This window comes from Vulpes lagopus, chromosome 10 (assembly GCF_018345385.1).
Source record: "Vulpes lagopus strain Blue_001 chromosome 10, ASM1834538v1, whole genome shotgun sequence".
NCBI classification, from domain to species: domain Eukaryota; kingdom Metazoa; phylum Chordata; class Mammalia; order Carnivora; family Canidae; genus Vulpes; species Vulpes lagopus.
The window spans coordinates 23202952-23219554 of NC_054833.1; the positions used below are offsets into that span (position 1 = coordinate 23202952).

Below are 16603 nucleotides of genomic sequence, written 5' to 3' on the forward strand. Positions count from 1 at the left end.
TCATAGAAAACTGATATCTAATAACAAATGAAATGCTGAGAACTACGTGTACATCCAAAAACTGTATCGTGGTGGGCGGATTTTTAGTGAGAGGAAAGGAAGATTGAGAGTGTAAGCCACAATGTCCTATTTCATTTTTAAGGTTGAAGATGAGGGAAACATCACCAGTAATAGCAACAGACTTCCCTCTAGCAGGTACATTTTATTTATTTATTTATTTATTTATTTATTTATTTAAAAAGTATTTTATTTATTTATTCATGAGAGACACAGAGGGAGAGAGAGGCAGAGATATAGGCAGAGGGAGAAGCAGGCTCCACGGAGGGAGCCCGATGTGGGACTGGATCCCAGGATTCCGGGATCACGCCCTGAGCCGAAGGCAGACTCTTAACCACTGAGCCAGCCACCCAGGCATCCCCAGCAGGTACACTTTAAATGTTATTAAAATCTCCTATAATTAGATGAAACTGGGAAGAATCTCACTTCTCATCTCCAGTTGAACTGATTGGGCTGCATGCTGTCAGTCTTTTAAAAGAGAAAGGTAAGTGATTCAGCCAGCAAAATCTGGTTTATTTGGGATGAGCAGAGGAATTCCAATTCGGGACAGGCAAACTATGCAAACGACAGGCAAGTCTAGAAAACGAAGGAGGAAAGGGCATTTTATAGAGAAAAGGAGGAAGTTAGGAGGGGTTGTTTTGAACAAAAGTTCACTGGAGGAAGAGGAGTTTGAAGTGGTGGCAGCTTCTTATTGGTTGCAGGCATTTGAAGTCTTGGTGGTGTTTCATTGGCTGCAGGTAAGGGCATCTTGATATCGCCAGGTATTGAAATCTTCCTTCCTCTTGCTGGATTTACAAGCTGCAACAAGCGTCACAAGCATGAGAACTCCCCCTTCATGGTCTCCGACTCCAGTTTTGAGTTCGGTTTCCTTAACACATTTTCATATTTCCCCCTTTTGATAAGATCTTTCTTCAAAAGCATTGCTGATCAAGAGTTGGATCATCTATTCCTTATTGAAACATTTTTATTTCTTGGTGTCAGGAAGGACTTTTTCTGGGTGTCATGTCCCATGCTGGAGGGAAAGTGTACAGATTGGAAAACACTGAGGCCACATTTGGGTAACAAACAAGGGTGGGGACGGAGAGCTTCCAGGCATTTCCCACTAAAGTTTACATCTTATCAAGGTTGTAAGTGTTGGAGATCATCATGAAGCATTGAGTCAGCATCACCCTACTGGGTACGCTGTTTTTACAAAGGTTCAACTGGCAATAGGCACAAAGCTTTAAAAATGTTTACACAAAATAAGATGAGGAGCAGAATGATGGCCCCATCGTGTATTAGAGTCCTAAATCAGCAGCCCAAACCAGCTAAGGAGATCAAAGGACCATAGATCATCAGGTGGAATTTTTTGTGGCCAATGTGCATCTTCCCTAATATCATGTAATTGGGTTTCTATTTCTCTGGAGGGATTTGTCCACATGAATAGGTACAATTAGTTGCTTTGGGAGTTATGACGGGTAGAAGTCAAAGCAAGGTACAGGAGAACCTGGTTGTGGAGGTTTGACTCCATGAGAACGATCTGGAGGGGTGCAAGAGTTACTAGGGGTCACACTGGAGACGAAGGGAAAATTCCTTTTGGGAAGGCTAAAGGGTCACGTTTGTCACAGCTGGATCAGGGTTTCCAATGACAGATCCAATAATCGGAAAGGCTTCCTTTTGAGATGGATTGGGAAATGCAAGTAACAGCATCGTCTCTCCAGGACCAAGAAGGAGAAAACAAGGTGAGAAAAAGCAGAAAGGAGAGAATAAACAGGCCTGATCCTGTCATATTGGGAAAGCTGTCTGCTTCAGGTACCAGAAATTTTTATTTTGAGATCATTTCCTGATCATTTCCTTCAATTTGGTGTTTAAGGTCCAGTCAAGGTTTGAGGTTTTCTTTAGATGAGCCAGGAATCAACTCCTTGCACAGTGTGGTGACACAAGGACTGGTTACTAACACTTGATAGGAGCCTTTCCAGCATGGTTGAGGAGAGTCTTTCTGGGTATGTCCTTTCCAATAAGTGAAATTCCTAGTTTGATGTCTTTGTCTCCTGGGAGTGTGCTGTGAAAAGGTCGCTCTCCTAGAGTATGACTATTTTCAAGGGGTGTAATTAGACTTTTGCAACAGTAATGGATATCGCCTTTACTATATGCAGGTCAGAAGAGGGAGACGCTAGATGCTGAGACACCCAGTAATTTTCTCTAATGGTGAGAGTTTACAAGTTCTAAAGGGGATGGATCTGAGATTTAGAAGGGCCAATGGCAATGCTTTTGGTCAAGGTATTTGGAGGGTCTCCATAAATTTTTCCAATTGAGTTCAGTTCCTTTGACTAGCTTTGAAGACTAGGATGATAGTCTTCAAAGGATGAAGGATGAGGATGATAAACACAGTGAAAATGCTATCGAACTTGCTAAATGGCACAGATGTGCTAGAACATTTCACCAACAGAGTATGGGCTCTTCATTTGCTGTGGAGCTCAAGAGGAGTTCTCTGAGTAGGGATGGTTTTATTCCAGTAGGATTTTACCTACTGAAGAGAGATAGTAGCTTATCTACATGGAAAGGCTTTAGCCTAGTGGGAAAAACATACAAATCATTACCAAGACATATTTGATTCCATGAGGTAGGGGTCGCTGATAAAATCCATTTGCCAAAATTCAAATGGCCCATTAGGCAATTTAAAGTGCCAGGAACAGTGTGGACAGGTTTCCCTGGATAGTATTTTAGGCAGGCGGGGAAAGCAGTGTAGGTACTTTTTGCAGTCTTGTTGCTGCTTCTCCACCAGTATTGATTTATAAACATCATTTTATCTATAGACCAATGGTTTAATGCATGCACAGTGGTCAGTAGTGGGAGCTTTAGAATTTCTGGTAGGACCAGGTTTATATTTGGTCCAAACCTGAGATTTCTCTTCTTATCATACTAACAATCGTTTGATTGCCAGTATTGCTTTATTGTTGGATGTCCATAGTCAATTTCTCTAAATTATCATCTGGAAGTGAGTTCCTTTGGACCATGGCAAATCAGAGATTTGACTTCTAGACCCTGTGAGGGTAGCATTTTTAAATGGAAATTCAGTGAGATGATTTTCTTTAGCTTCCAGAGAGTCAAGGCTTATAATGCCCCAGGATTTTAATAATAACGAAAGCAGCAGGTAAGAGTATGGCATCCAATAATTCCTGACTGTAAGGGCTGCTTTTAATTTTATCTCCACTGGAAGTAAGGAAACCACATTGTTTCCATAACATTCCAAAACTGCGAGCCACTCCAAAGGTATATATACTGTCGGTGTAAATGTTGGCAGTTTCGCCTTTGGCTAGAATATGGGCCTGTATGTGCTTATAGCTCCTTGTTGAGCTGAAGTACCCAAGGGCAAGGGTGCCGCTTCAATTTATTTCATCGTTCACCTAAGAATTCTTATTGAACAATGAAAAGTCACTGTTATCCAAAAGAGTTTCCTTTAAGTTATTACGGAGGTCACAAGGGGATCTGTCAGTATTAAGCAGTTGTGGGCAGTTTCATCAGTAGAGGAGGGGAGGAGAGTAGCAGGGCTAAGGTTATCATAACGAAAAAAGTGATAGAAAGGACAGTTCCCAGTAGAATTTCACAGGAAGCGAGATGGCTTATTGAGAGATACTAAGTATGATGAGAGGTAAGAGGAGCTGCAACAGTACAGAAGTGGGTAAAGGGGAGCCCAAGTAAATTTCCTCAAAGTTTTACCCCAAAAAGACAGTAAGTAACAGGTGGAGCTCTGAAGCCTGGAAGGTATCCCCAGGCTGTGGCATCTAGTTGTTGCAGGATCCTACGGGTTGGTTGTAATCCTCATGATTTTGGTTGAGAATCCCAAGGGCATTCCCTTCTTTTTCATATGCAAAAAGGAAGAAAGGGAGCTGATAATTTGGATGTTCAAGGGCAAAGGGCTTTATTAAACTTTCTTTTAATATTGGAAAGTCATGTCATCTGGATCTTCCTAGATGACAGGGACAGGTTTAACAGTCTTTAACAACATGTATAAAGGTTGGGGCTATACAAAGAGGTTTGGGATACAGTCTGCCAGTTCAAGAAAACCTCACAGTTGACATTAGGTTTGGGACTTTGGGAAGCTCAGGATGCCATGAAAACTGTCTGGATCCAAATGCAGTCCTTGTTCTGAGATCAGATGTCCTAAATATTGAACTTGAGTTTGAACAAATTGTAATATTTCCTTAGAGGTGTTATATCCCTTTTTGGCTAGGAGTTTTAGCACATGGATGCTATCGTCTCGTGAGGAGGCTTGGAAAGGGGAGCGAAGTAGTAAGTCATCCACATGTTGTATTAAAGTGGAGCCTCCAGGGAATTTAGTATCATCTGGGTCAGCCTTTAATGTTTGTGAGCTTTCCATGAAACCGTGGCATTACTGTCTCTAGCATCGCTGTCCTTCCCAAGTAAAAGCAAGAAGATATTGACTCCTTTTATCTACTAGAATACTAAAGAAAATGCTACATAAATCAAGAAAAAAATTTGCTCTCAGTAGTGTTGAAAGTAAACAAAGTGTGAGGGTTGGGAACAATAGAATGGTGGGGGATGACGATATTGTTTATGGCTTGGAAGTTCTGGACAAGCCACTATCTGTGGCCACTTGTTTTTTTCTTCACAGGTAAAATAGGAGTGACACAAGGATTGGTACAGGGCATAATGGGGACCCTGGCCCTAAATATTTAATTTTGGCTTAATGCCTTGAACGGCTTCTTTACTTACAGGTGCTGATTAATTAAGGAGAGAGGTTCTGGGGGATCTTTTTGGGTCTTAATAGGAGGTGCATTGTGGATTCTGCTATTACTAGTTGAGGTTTTACCCATAAGGAGAGTAGTAGCTGATCCAAAGGGGACAAATGATTACTATCCTTGGAATTAGCTTTAGGGGTCATCAGAGACACAGCAAATGAAAGATGTTGAGGGTCATGCGATTTACCTAGTTGGCTATTTTGGTTGATGCTGTGAAATTCTAGAATTATTTCCCCTTTTCAGGAGAAAGAACTTCCAGCATGATGTTTTTCTAAGAAAATGGCCCAATATATTAATCAGAGTGGAGGAACTAAGGTGAAAAGGGTGGGTATATCTTTTTTTTTTTTTTTAAGATTTTATTTACTTATTCACGAGAGACACAGAGAGAGGGGCAGAGACACAGGCAGAGGGAGAAGCAGGCTCCATGCACGGAGCCCGATGTGGGACTCGATCCTGAGACCCTGGGATCATGACCTGAGTCAAAGGCAGACGCTCAACCGCTGAGCCACCCAGACGTCCCAGTGGGTATATCTTAAAGGGCCTAAGCAAAAGGGGATCATTAGACATAGGCACCTGGTGAGGTTTATTAAAGACCTTCACTCTTTGTTTTCGTGCTCTGAGGCAGGGGCTCTTCGATGGTAGAGGGGCTGAGCACTAGAGTGTAGTTCTGGTGTCAGGACAGAGATCTGCTTCCAGTCTGGAGAGGGGTTTCTCTGAGTTCATTCCAAGTACAGAGAACAGTGGAGGAGAGTGGGGGGAGATTGGAAGGAGTGGTTCGGAACAAAATTTGGCGGGAATGAGAATTCATAGTTGTGGTGGCTTCTCATTGGCTGTAGGTGATGGAAGCGGAGGGGACCTCTTCCTGGTTGCAGGTGAGGGCAGTTATGGGGTTGAGAGGAAATCTCCCTTTTTCCTGCTGGCCTAAGCCAGCTGCAGGGAGTAGCATGTGCGCGACCACCCTCCCGGCATCGCTTCCCGCCTCTAACTGTGAGTTAGGTTTCCTTCGCCCGTTTCACAACGCTCTTTAAGGTCTCTCCGAATTCAAAATGGATTTTGTGATTTAGTAAGTTTTCTATTTCTTTGTCTTATTTTGAACCCTTAGAATATTGTGGGTGTTTTGTTGTGAGTTCTGTGGTTGGGAATTCAAAAGTTGGGTATCTAACCCCCTGGATTGTGAGGCAAACTCTTTCCATTATCTTCATTTCTTTCTAAAACCTAATTTAAATTTGTGATGCTAAATCTAAGGTGATTTTTCAGATTCCTTCCTGTTCTGTCGTGAGCCGACATGGGAAATAAACAGCTGATTTCCACAACAACAAAGGGCTACCTTTTGCTTTGTTTTGCCCTTGTTTATTGAAGTAGGGGTCTCTTGCCTTTGAGAATAAGAATGTTGTTCCTATCTGAGTCAGCAAATGAAGCTCCCTGTTTGAGCAGGAGGCAGGTGCACTGGCATAGCTGCTTAAGACCGCGAATTTGAAAAGGAACCCAACTGGCATGTTTTACAAACCCATCCCCACATCAGGGTTGCTGCCTCTGAGCAGGGCTTGAGAAGACCGTAGAGGAGCTGGGAGACAACTCCCATCCCTCTCCCTTGTCCTGGTAGCAAGGGGCGAACAAGGAAACTCTGTTGATGGAAACCCCAGGAGAACTCCCTCAGAGGTGACAGGGCCTCATGTGGTTGAAGCAAAGCCCTCACCTGCGGAGAAACGGAGACAAATAAATAGCACAAACCAAACAAACGCTACTTTTTTTCTATGATCTGCCATAAAGATGTTTTTACTTAGGCTTTACTTAGGTAAATCATCACCACAAATAGGTGCCAACAGTGAAGACACTTGGAAAAGGACCCAAGCAGCAGTTTCTTGCCAGCATGGAAAGCTTCAGTGTGCTCTTAAACTGCGCCAAGCTTTAGTCTCGATTCTGTGGCATCACAGACCTCGAGAGCCGAAGAGACATTAGAGTAATTGATATGATGTGTTAATCACCATTAGAAACACTGTAAAGGGCTTCGGCAGTAAAATGCAAAGGCATTTATTTAGCACTTATTTTAATGTTGAGTTAGGCGCTAAACAAAGAAGTTCCATCAGACATGTCAGAGGAAATAGGTACAGCTTGCTCTTGTCTTCGGGCAAAACTAAGTTCCAAAATCATAACAAAATGAAATGTGGCAATAACAGTATCTGACCTCTTCTCATTTCTATCCTCAAAAGTATCTATTAAGCATCTCTTGGAGCACCTGGCCGGCTTGGTCACTGAAGCATGTGACTCTTAGTCTCAGAGTTGGGAGTTTGAGTCCCAGGTTGGGTGCAGAGATTACATAAAAATAATAAAATCTTTTTTTTTAAAGATTTATTTATTTATTTATTCATGAGAGAGAGAGAGAGAGAGAGAGAGAGGCAGAGACACAGGCAGAGGGAGAAGCAGGTTCCATGTTGGGAGCCTGGCGCGGGACTCAATCCCGGGACTCCAGGGATAGCGCCCTGGGCCAAAGGCAGGTGCCAAACCGCTGAGCCACCCAGGGATCCCCAAATAATAAAATCTTTTAAAATAATATTCATTAAATGTCTCTCTGTGCTGATGTGTTATGTGTTAAAAGAAGTTATGGTTGACGTAATAGATCTTAAATATATGCATCAATCAAATGAGTGTTTATAGCATATGTTCTGATTTTATTAGGGATAAGACATTTGTTGAGAAGGTGGTAAATGATAAATTGCCTCAATAACCCACACTGAGGGTGGAGTCTCAGATGTTAATTGTTGACACAAGCCTTAAAAATTCCTGCAAAGGTCTGAGAAGACCATGAGCTTTCTCCTCGAGGTTCAGGCCAACAAATTGCTCTACACAAAAGCGGGGATTTCTAGGTGCCAGAGGAGCCTGAGGGGGAGACAGCGAAGCCTGATACCAGGGAGGATATAATAAAGGGCACGCTACAGCACCCCTTCTGGAAATTTTATACAGCTGGTTGAGATGCTCAGTAAATATTGCCCGGCATCAGCCCCCACCCCTGCTTCCTAATCAATCGGTTTATCAATTAGTGTTTCTCTGCCATGTGCGGGGTGCGATGCTAGAGATATCAGGATATCTAGGTAAAGTCAAGCATGCCAACCCAATATGATACACTCATGATGGGTCATCAACAATAAGGATGGAGGAAAGACAGACTCTTCTTTGGTAGAAGGATGTGGGACTGGAGTGTTTCAAGGAAGAATTCACAAAGGGAAACTTCATGAGGTAGGGCCTTGAAAAATGAGTAAGAATTTCATACATTTTCTGAAAGTATGATCCTTGGAAACAGAACCACTTCCAAAGCTTGTGAAAAATGTTCTTGGGCTCCAGCCTAGACCTACTGATTAAGAATCTCTGGGGCAGGAGATTTATAAACTTCAGACCACTGTCTCAAGGTCTAAGGTGGGCAAAGATATTGCTGATAGGAACTTTCCTACCTCCTCTTTACTCATCAGTCACTGCTTTTCCTGAGGGTCAAGGCACACTTTCCAATTCCTCTCATAATTAACCTTAAGGAGCAGCACAGATAGTATTAAAAGCTTTTATTCCAATATTAAAAATTACCCAGCCATGAGCCTACTGTTGTGGCCAGGTGCACTCATATTATATTCACATTTGCTGCTGCAGAACTGAACTTCATGGCTGGGGGTCCGCAGTCACTCACCTTTCAGAACAGACTGCACTGGAATGAGGACCTGGAGGCTCCTGCCATAGCAGAAATTAGCCCTCAAGCTATTGGATTTTATGCGGGCCCTGAGGGTGGTTAGGTCAGGAGTTGAGAGCGGGACTCTTGGAGGTCTCAGGACATCCACTGTTTACCAACCAGAATGGAAGCATTTTCCCATTTCCTATTTTAATAACTGGCATAGTACTGGGACTGTACCAGCTGAATATTCTCCTGTATGTCCATAATAAAACAAAAGAATGAGATAAAAACATGAGGACTTCAGTAAGGTGTTGGAATGTTCTCCAAAAATTGAGGGTTTAAGAATATCTTAGGAGTGAAAGTACAGACAACTAGAAGGTATCAGGGGTTATGTACTATCTGTGTGCTTTGAAATTTTTATTTCATAAGAACTGGGCTAAATAAAATTACATGTTTCTCTTAAGGGGTCGACAGTCACCTTACAGCGACCAAGTTTCAGCACTTGTATTAACAATCCTAACTGTATTCTTCACATTTGGGGACGGATCAGAATATGTTCCTGATTCTCTAGAGTTTACTGCTGGCACAGTTTCACTGAATCTTAGTTCAGGTGTTTGTAACAAAACACCACAGACCAGGTGGCTTACAGAGCAATTTCTTTCTCACAGTTCTGGAGGCTGGAGGTCTGAGATCAGGTGCCAGCGTGCTCTGGTTCTGCTGGGAACCTTTCCCTGTCTGGCAGACAGTTGCATGATCGCTCTCTCCTCCCCTGGCAGGGAGGCTGGGGAAGGCCCTAGTCTCATCCTCTTCTAGTCAAGACACTAATTTCATCACAGGGGCTCTACCCTCATGACGTCACCTATACCTAATTACCACTTTCAAGGCCCCACCTTCTGATACTATCGTGCTGGAAGTTAGGATTTCACCATATGAATTTGGGCAGCACGTAAACATTCAGCCCGTAACAGAAACTTTACAACTTAATGTTGCTTTCCTCTGAGGCCTGAGTTTGGTAGAGACCCCAGAGATTAGCAGAAACCTCTAGGCACATGATATCAAGTCTCGCCTACCCTTCTGAGTCCCTGCCAGGACTCCTTGGGTCCGTGTCAACATTCTGGACATTCTTCAAAGCTCACTGATATTCTTCGCAGTTCTGGACTTCCCCTGGCCGCTGCCCTCAAGGCCAGCAGACACCCAGACCAGCTGAGCGTTTGTTGGCTCCTTCCTTCTTTCTCCACATCCTCCCTCTGAGCTTAACCAAGGGTGACAATGGCTCTTTGTGGATGGAAGCCAGGTTGAAATAAATACAAGTGGCTGTGACAAATATTTTGTGAAATATTTCTTTGCCCAAGTCACTGTGGATGTCATCTGGGTCAGGGCTTCCCATATTTTAATGTGCATGGGACTCACCTTGGGAATGGTTGACACGTAGATCCTGATTGGATGAGTGGAGGGAGGGGCTGAGAGTCTCTAGTAACAAGCTCCCTGTGGCTGTTGTTCGTGGACCGAACTGAGTAGAAGGGACTGGACAAGTAGTCATGACTGATTCGTTTCTATCTACTGAGCGTGAATTATGTACTCCAAATTCGGAGACTTTTAAGAACTTTGCAGCTTCTCATTGCTTTTCAGAGATAGCTTTTGAAAGCTACTCTGTAGTGTGCCTGCAAAATTTGCTGTGCAGGGCAAGATAAGGAAAGGCAAACCTTGAGGAGGTTAAATATTTTGCTCAGTGAACCCAAGTTCAGATCTCCGAACTTCCCTACCAACCCGTGGGATCACACATCACCCCACCTGAGGAAACACGGAGCTCCCCAGGAGCCCCTGCCAGCAGACGCCACTTCCAGGAGCCAGCCTGCGGGGAGGGCCTGCACCAAAATGCCGATTGCTTACTCGGAGGGGGAGACAGGAGATGGAGCGATAAAAGCGAAGCCTAAAATAAAAATTAAAAAGCACACTGAGAACACTATGTGAAATGAATGCTTGTAAAACTGTCTGCGGCAGGAAGAAATAGAAGAGTTTTATTAGGTGATGAAAAAACACTGTAAACTTCATGTGAAAACATTCCAAGGTTGGGTCTTGTGTAGTAGAAAAGAAGAATCTTACTAAGTAAGACTCATTTTAATCAAATGAACGTCAGGGAGCTGTAATCCCGTTTCTACATGCGTCTGAAGCTGGTTATTCCGTGCTATCTCCCAGACACACACACGCTGTGGCGCTTTCCCGGGGATCCTGCTGCATAGCCTTGGAAGGGCTCAGGTGCTTGCGTTTCTGGTGGCGGAGTCCTGAGAAGGCCGAGCACTATTTATGGCTTTCAGGGGTACCTCTGGGTAAAGGGCTGTAAGTAATTCTATGTCCTGTGAAGTGGTGTTTCTCCACTTAACCCACGTCCTCCCTTCTGCTCACCTCCGTTTTGGTGGAGGAAAGAAATCACTTTCATACTAAACTCTGACCAGGAAGCGAGGAAGAGGATGTCAGGTGCGGTTGGAAATGCTGGCTTTTTTGCATTGGCCTGCCCTCCTCGGATGCCCCTGAGATCACTCCTGGAGGCGAGGTTTCTGTGGTCTCCGGGCCTGTCTACCTGAGACTCATTTCCACACACGGGCCTCTGGGTGGCCGGCGCGGAAGAGGCAGTGGTTCGCTGGATAATCCATCGGGAGAGGATCAAAGACCCTTGCTGGTGGGTGGGAGGAACTCGGGATTAGGAGAAACACCGCATCTCCAGTGCTATGACCATCATTCAGAACTGTGGCACAGCAGCCTGGGTGGTAAGAAGGAGTAGGGGGTGGAAAAAACAACAACAGCCCAGAATGACAGCCCAGGGGGTTGGAGCAGACAGGGCCAGCGGCTGCCGGTCCTTGCGGTACAGTGGAGTCACTGGGGTGTGCATGTGTGTGGTGGTGGAGCTGGGGCCGGGGAGGGGATTAGAGAAAAAGAGTGTGCAGCCCCACCCCCTCATTAGGGGTGGGACCCATGTGTCATATATTTTCAAATGCGCCCCAGTTTTGACCTTGTTAGAGCAAAGGGGGGCTTGGGCCTAGAAGGTGAGAGATGGCATGTGTGGCCAACCAAAATCATGTGGGTAGTATGAGTGGGAAAAATGAGGAGTTATGAGTCAGAGGGCTCAGCATTTTCTGTGTTAAGATAGGAGCGGTGGGGGCATCTGGTGGCTCAGCGGTTGAGCGCCTGCCTTGGGACCAGGGCGTGACCCCGGGGTCCTGGGATCAAGTCCCGCATCGGGCTCCCCGCATGGAGCCTGCTCCTCCCTCTGCCTGTGTCTCTGTGTCTCTCTCTGTGTCTCTCATGAATAAATAAATAAATAGTCTTAAAAAAAAGGGAGAGGTGATGATGAGAAGAAAATTAAAAAATATGAATCCATTTCTAAGATGTTTTGGGTAAGTTTATCCATCGGGCATAAGATGAGGAAAAAACACAATCTATATATGATCAAAGTACCTGATGTGACTAAGTATTTAAGTGAAGATTCTTAACTTGTTCTAACTGGTTCTTCTAAAGTCGACAAAGGCAGCCTGGATAGAAGAATGGAGGCGAGCCAATGTTTTCTGACATCCGTAGCTTTCATCCGCAGCCCGGCCTGCGAGTCGGCAGGGCCGATACCAGGGTCCCCGTCCCTGGCCCGCTGGGCCTCGTACACCGCCTCAGGACTGAGCACATGGCCTGGGTGGTCTTGGCTGTAACAAGGAAGTTATTGGAACAAGAAAACCTGAAAGTACATTTAAATTAAGGCAAGTCTGTGGCCAATAAGGAATAACCGGATACAGTGCATCTGACAAGTGGGGTTCCCCATCCAGTCTTCTCCTGCTAGACGAGACGGTTAAGTGTGTGCACACTCTTTCTTTAGTTAGTCCTGCTCAATACGTCTTAAAATCGAATAAAAGTCAAATTACCCATGTATCTTCCTAGGACAGATGGTCCCGGTAGACTTTCTTAAACCAGCCTTTGATTTCAGGTCCTCTGCTGGACATCTCTGCTTGAGGAATTCTCTGTACTCGCTTTCTGAATGAAGCGCACTGTCCCTGTAATAGTAGACGCATCAAAAGACCTTAATTTTCCTGGCAGGATTATTTTCTCAGGTGACTGTTTGATTATCCTTGATGCTCTCAGCAGCACGGGGAGGGTCTGCTTACTGAGTTCTGAGGCCAAAGTTGACACTTTCCCTTCCTGGATTTGCTCAGTCGGATCCTGTCCTGCCTTGTTCCACACCAGTCCCCATGGACCATGAAACAGGTTACGCTTTGTGAACATTCTTTTTATCACCCAGGGACTTTAAGGAGTCTCCTCACTTAATGCAAGAATTTGCGTGTGCCCTGAAGATGAAAAGAAATAGATTTATTTTACAAATGATTTCTAAAATTAGCTTCTATAGTCAAGCAAGGAGATGTAGTTTTGATATTCTGAAAATTCCTCTTTTCGTATTTCTTTTAGGCTCTATTTTTTTTCCCTCTCCCTCATGACAGCCTAATCAAAGTTTAGCAGAGTCATTATAAATTGTTGCAGCTATGTTTTTGGGTTTCTAGGCATTAGGTTAAAATGACCAGAAAGTGTTCATCTTGGCATCTCCACAAACCGTGATCTGAAAAGCCTTCAGCTCAGGGCATGCGGTTAGTACAGTCGTGTTCCTTTGCGACGTTAAGAAAACAGATTTCTGTAGGAACCATCATCCCCAAATGCAGGTGCAGTTAAGTGAGCATCAGGAACAGGGATGCATTTCAGACGATGCTGGGGCAGTCGGGCTTTTATTAAAAATGTCAGCATGAGAGCGCCAGTTCTGCAGGCACTTCTCTTTCCTTTACTGCACGTGGGTGCACCAAGCATATTCAGAACCTGACCCACCACCATGTGGTCCTGGGAAAACAAAGTGGAAGAGGAGGGTCCCTATCCCAGTGGGGGAAAAGGCATGTCAAGGGACCATACACTGCACTGTGGGCGTCCAGAGGAGGCAGTAGCTGTTTTGCCTTTCTGTTCTTTTAAAGCTTAAATCTACTTTAAGATGGGTTTTTAAAGTTGATTTTTATTGAATGGAAATGAACCTGCTAATTAGAATGATTCTTCTCTAAAACAAGTAGTTCAAAAAAATCACAATGTAAGAAATGGTGTTATTTGGAAGAATAGTCTCCAAATTATTTTGATTTTGCATTGCTGTCAGTAAAATGTATTTAAGCAAATCCCAATGTTTATTCAGAAATTATGTACATTGGGGATCCCTGGGTGGCACAGCGGTTTGGTGCCTGCCTTTGGCCCAGGGCGCGATCCTGGAGACCCGGGATCGAATCCCACGTCGGGCTCCCGGTGCATGGAGCCTGCTTCTCCCTCTGCCTGTGTCTCTGCCTCTCTCTCTCTCTCTCTCTCTGACTATCATAAATAAAATAAAAATTAAAAAAAAAGAAATTATGTACATTGATAAGCAATACATGTATATTTCTTTTTATAAATAAATTTAGTATATTACAGATACTTATAAATTATATGTGTGTCCAATTTTATTCACAGGTGTTTTAAAACATATGTAAAATATAAACTTTAAAGGAATAGAAAACAAATAAAAATGAGTTCTAACATTTCCTTTATACAACCTGAAGACTACTTTGGACACACTCGGACACACTCCCCACTTGAGACACTGCTCTAGAAAACTGTACAGAGTGGAGACAGCAGAACTGTGTTTGAATACTTGGCCTTTTGGGACCCCTTTCTACTGTACGCCATTCCGAATGCATCAATAGATTATTATAAAAGCAATGAGTAAATGGTTACAATGGTTACATTTATATGAGCAAATATAGAAGTATTTATTAAGTCCAGGAGTAATGAGTGACTTTGAATGAAACGAAGCTCTCGGGCTCATCTGGGTCACCAGTATGAATTTAGCAAAGGAGCATAATCTGACATGATTTTTATCTGTTAACAGAGAGTGATAGTAATCCTTCCAGAAACATCTTGCTTAACAGTCCTGTCACGTCCACTCTCATCAATTGAAAACATGTTCATTTTTGGACAAGATATATCTATGGGTTTGCACTTCCTATTTTAGCAACTTCTACAGATAATTTGGAAACACACAGTAAAAACTCTTCACACTGAGGTTGCTGTCCAGAAACAGGAAAGGAGAAAGACAGCTTCTGTTTCTTGGAAACTCGGTTCAAAGTTCCTCTAGATGTCAGTATTACATAGAGAAATGAAAATACAATAGCCTGTGGCAATGAATAAAGACCTCCTGACATTATTTAAGTGGTAAAACATATGTGATGCATTATTGACGAAGAAAAAAAGTCTCATTTGGAAGCTGGTTTCTTATGTTCCTCAGAATTGACAGCTTCTCCTGTTGGTCAGCTCAGACTGCTCTACCTGAAGAATGTCAGCACAGCTTGGGGACATTTGCCACTGACACCTAGATGACCTTAGAGGCAAACGCTCATCAATTTGGCACTTCATGGAGTACCAGATTCTCAGTTTTACCTATTTTGATGAACTGAAATTGATTGATACGTACCAGTTTTCATTTTTAGGGCCACCAATGTTCATGCTATCCAGAATGAATCCAGAAGCACCATGTCTATCCACCAGGAGTTTTCACTTCAAAAGAGAAACACTGAAAGACAAAATTATGCAACATCTTAAACACAATTTGTTAAACTCTTGTATTTGACTAATTTGAACTTTTTTTCAAAATTGGATTTAATTATCTCTATCTCTTGCCTCTCTTCCATGTTAATGCTAATTGTTTGGTAAAATATTTATTGCTTCACTCTACTGATTTATTTCCATTTTATACTCTTCTTTCTTCATCTTCTTGTGGTACTGGCTGTGTGATAGATAATCAATAAATACTAACCTAATACTTTGCGTATTATCTATTTTTTTTTCCTGAGTGACAGTACAAGGTATTAGTTAAGAGCACAGAATGAAGTAGATGACTGATTAATAATCCTGGCCAAACCATTTCTGAATTGTTTAACCCTTAGGAATTACCTGATTTCATTATAAAATGTGGCTAATAGTATGTATCCCAAAGAATTGCTGTGAGGATCAACTCAGTTAATAATATGTTTAGAAATGTTCCTGGTATGTAGACAGTGCTTCGTGTATATTAGCCATCATCATCATTGACATCATCACCACCACCACCATCATCATCATCATCACCACCATCATCACTATATCCTGGTCTCTGGGCCAAGTGCCAGGGATTCAAAGATGAATCAGTCTTTCTGCCTATTTAAGCAAGGCCTACAAGCTAGGGGAAAATTGACAGGAAAAACGTTTCAAGTGTTGCAAGTGATGCTGGGGTGGGCACACATGCTGAGTGCTGTGCACAGGGGAGCGAGCAACTGGCTTTGCCCGAGGAAGTTGAAGAACATTTGTCCTGCACTTTCACTTAAAAGAGGAAGTTGTAGGGGCACCTGGGTGGCTCGGTCAGTTGAGTGTCTGCCTTGGGTTCAGGTCACGATCCCAGGGTCCTGGGACAGAGTCTCACTTTGGCTCCCTGCTCGGTGGGGAGCCTGCTTCTGCCTCTCCTGCTCCTCCTGCTTGTGCTCTCTTTCTCTCTCTCTCTCTTTCAAATAAATAAATAAAATCTTGAAAAAAAAAAAAAAAGAGGAAGTGACAAACTCTGAGGCTGTAATCTCTAATTTTGGTTTTCCCCAGATTTACTAAACATACCTTTGTGTTTCAAAGTCTCTATCTGAAAAATGGAAATGCTCTGAACCTATGGGACTGCCTCTGGGATTATTTAAAAGTACATTAGCAGTTTGTCTTGATGCCCTGAGCCACACTGACGTGGCGTTTCATGCTTAAAAGTCACCCTAAGGCAAATTTTGCTCTCTTTCCAAAGAAAAGAAGACTGATTCTTTGGACATCCATACAATTTCGTGCATTTATAACGCGTAACTTCAGAATTTGTGATAACTTGGGTGGATTGGGCTAATGTTTATCTTTTATGTGGTATTTAAGAAAAGTTGGCTAAGCAAATTCAGAAAAGCCAGACTGTGAGAAGGATGTTTATCTGCCTAGGAAAAGGGCCATCTGTTCTAAGCCATGTGAAAACTCATTTATAAAAGCTTACTTTAGGCTCTTACTTTCTGGTTTACAAAACCTATTCACATATATCCTCTCATTTTCATCTGATTTATAT

At 43.2% G+C, this 16603-nt stretch overlaps 1 protein-coding gene across 5 annotated transcripts in view; it reads left to right on the forward strand.

Moving 5' to 3' along the window:
• Positions 1–16603, forward strand: part of MYLK4 (myosin light chain kinase family member 4) — a 110505-nt gene that overhangs the window by 67359 nt on the left and 26543 nt on the right. The gene's annotated exons all lie outside the window — the stretch shown is intronic.